General features: G+C 36.7%; 2 pseudogenes; one reads left to right on the top strand and one right to left on the bottom strand.

The window, feature by feature from the left end:
• Nucleotides 1-206: 206 nt before the first annotated feature.
• On the bottom strand, nt 207-736 carry LOC110195102 (GSK3-beta interaction protein pseudogene; annotated as a pseudogene).
• A 250-nt stretch (nt 737-986) lies between these two features.
• Nucleotides 987-1720, top strand: LOC110195101 (olfactory receptor 51L1-like; annotated as a pseudogene).
• The last annotated feature ends 1433 nt before the right edge of the window (nt 1721-3153 follow it).

A 3153-nucleotide genomic window follows, 5' to 3' on the forward strand; every position in this document is an offset into this window, starting at 1 on the left:
TCCCTAGGTGGAAAAGAAGTAATAAGAACAGTTTATTATTAATACTGCTTGGAGTAAGGAGCCTAAGTCTTAAGCAAGCAGTTAAGCTAAAAAACAAAACAAAAATAACTTTACATTATATTCATTAGCAAGAATCTAGGTTCTAATAAAAAAAAAAAACTTCAGCAGCAAGCCTAACAAAAAATAAGCTTATAATGTAGAATAAATTATGACTGTCTGTCCTATTTCAAAGCTTCCAGTCTTCTTAGGTGTGCATTCACAAATGCTTCTCAGTATGCTGGACTAAGGGTACTCAACAAAGAGTATATTATCTCATGGTAAGGGGTTTGTGTATTATCACCCACCTGGTCAAAAGCATAATTCACCACCCTAAACCCTGCTTCTGAGAGCTCCAGTCAGTATTCGTCCATAGTCTTGTTTCCGCATTGATATATGTAACATCATCTAAACAAGGCAGGCTTTTGGAGATAAATATTGCTAACAGCACAAAGACCATCATTCACAACAGCTCCTGCTTCTAGTCTTATGTATTTTACATCTATTCTTTCAAAATCTTGAAATTCAGAATCTTCTTCAATTTCTGTGTTACTGTTAAGCTCCATGTGACACCGCCTGTTTCCATTCTACACTTCAAAGTGCAACCTCCTCTCCCTCCCTCTTCCTCACTCTGAGCAGTAGCCCACTAACTCTCTCACTTCTCATTCCCCTCTTACTCCCACCCTGCCCCATCCTGCATGCTCCAAAGTCAAAGATTAAGAAAAGTCCCAAATACACAGCAACATTTGTTTTTAGCAACACTTTGTAATAGGAAGGAACTGGAAAAAAGTGAATGACCAGGAAAGGCAGAATGACTGTGCAAATTGTGTTACACTAATATAATGGAAAATAATTATGCCCTAAGAAATGATGCATATGACAAATTCAGAGAAACTTGGGGACACTTCTATGAAGTAATGCAGAACAAAATAAGTAGAAATGAGGAAACAATGGAAATGAATACCACAGTAATGTAAAGGAAAAATTTATTGAAAGAATGCAGAAATCTGGTTAGTGTAAAATGAACAGTCATGACTCCAGAAGACCATCATCCATTCCTTCTCTTTCACAGAATTAGGAGTACTCTTAGCAATGGCCTTTGATTGCTATGTAGCTATCTGTCATCCATTAAGGTATGCCACCATCCTCACCCCACAACACATTGCTAGAATTGGATATTTTCTGTTTGTAGGAGTTCCCTCCCTGTCATTCCTTTGATGATCCACCTGACATACTTCCCATTCTGTCATTCTCATGTCCTCTCTCATTCTTATTGCCTACATCAGGATATAATACAGCTGCTTTATGAAGACACCAAATTCAATTTTATCTATGGGTTGGTTCTGGTCATTGTGTTTTGGGGATGTGATTCACTGGGCATCTTGGTGTCTTATATCTTCATCCTTCACTCTGTGTTGAACACTGCATCCTGGGAGGAGAGGCTCAAGGCTCTGAGCACATGTGCCTCTCACATCTGTGCTGTCCTCAACTTTTATGTGCCCATGATTAGACTTTCCATTGTCCACCATTTTGCCAAGCATACCTCTCCCCTTGTGCATGGGCTTATGGCTTATAGCTACCTGCTAGTACCCCCTGTTCTCAACCCATCATCTACAGTGTGAAAAATAAGAAAATTCACAGGGGGAATTTACTCTGCTCTGAGGTAGATATTATTAAGAGATAATCCCACAAAGCTTGTCATTTTGGTGAACTGAGAAAAGTAATAAAAGATAGAGGAGTTTCATGAATCCTGGTCATTTCTGTTTCTTGTACATGCACATGAAAATAAACAGACACTCTCTCTCTCTCTCTCTCTCTCTCTCTCTCTCTCTCTCTCTCTCTCTCTCTCACCCATATGGTTTTTGTGAGAAAGAAAGAAAATAGTATTTCAAGTAAGGAGGTTAAAGTATGAGAGAACCATCTATAATGATCCATACACCTATATTCTGTGGGACTTGGCTCCTATCAAATCAATCTCCTCATAATACAACTATCTATCTAACTGATTTATCCAGTGTTCTTTCATTGTAGTGGCCCCCTCCCTACTTTGTAATCCATTCCCAATCCGTTTGAGTGTACTTATACCTCACTGGATATTTTGAATTTGATATTAAATATTACCTATAAAAGCTATTTTGTTTGATGTTCTTACTTGTATTCATCTATGGTTCCCTCTAAGAAAAATATCATTTTTTGGTCCAATGAACTCTATAAATGACTGCTGTCTTTCCTCAAATACTAGGATTGTGTGAATTGGTTTTGGAGTCATCACTTTTGTCTACTAAAACCCTATGTTGCTGATAACATGAAATGAGCTTCCAAAAGAAACATAAATCATGAATTCGTTAACATATCCTGTATTTTATGGTGAGGAATGTGCATTTTGCAATGGAAATGATGGAACAAATATGGGTAGCAGAGTCAATTTCCAAGATAAATAAGGAGACTGTAAGGGAGCATCTAATTACTCAATGAATTCAAGTCATCTGGATCAAAATTATTCCATTCTAAGATACTTCAAGAACTGATACATATGATTACTGTACCATTATTGGTAGTGTTTGGTAGATAGTGGAGAATAGGACTCCAAAAGGACAAATGCCTTGATTTTCAAAAAAAGGGAAAAGAACAAAGCCTGCAGACTATAGGACAGTGAGCTTGACTCTGATTCCTGGGAAAATTCTAGAATGGCTCCTTAAAGAAATGGTTGGCAAATACCTAGAAAAGGATGTTTATAAAGGGCTAGCATGGTTCTCTCTAGAACATGTGATAAAAAAAAACTAATCTCATTTCTTTTTTGATAGTTGCTAAATAGTAAAATAAGGGGATGATTTAAATATAATTTGTCTACATTTTAGTAAGTTAATCTATTCTTGTGTTAAAAAAAAAGAAAAGTGTAATGCAATTACATGTATTTGGAATTGGTAAAAATACTAGACTCAGAGTAGCTTTTAAAAGTATAGTCTAGCCAACTTGTCAGGAGGTATTTGTTGTAATGCCCCAAGGTATGGTTCTTGGCCCTATGCTGCTTAATTTGTTTTTCTTTCAATCAATGTCTTGGATATAGGCACAGATGTCATACTCATCAGATTTTCAGATGACATGAAACTTGGATTG

Source organism: Phascolarctos cinereus, unplaced genomic scaffold (genome assembly GCF_003287225.1).
Source record: "Phascolarctos cinereus isolate Bilbo 61053 unplaced genomic scaffold, phaCin_HiC Scaffold_726;HRSCAF=1367, whole genome shotgun sequence".
In the NCBI taxonomy this organism is placed as follows: Eukaryota; Metazoa; Chordata; class Mammalia; order Diprotodontia; family Phascolarctidae; genus Phascolarctos; species Phascolarctos cinereus.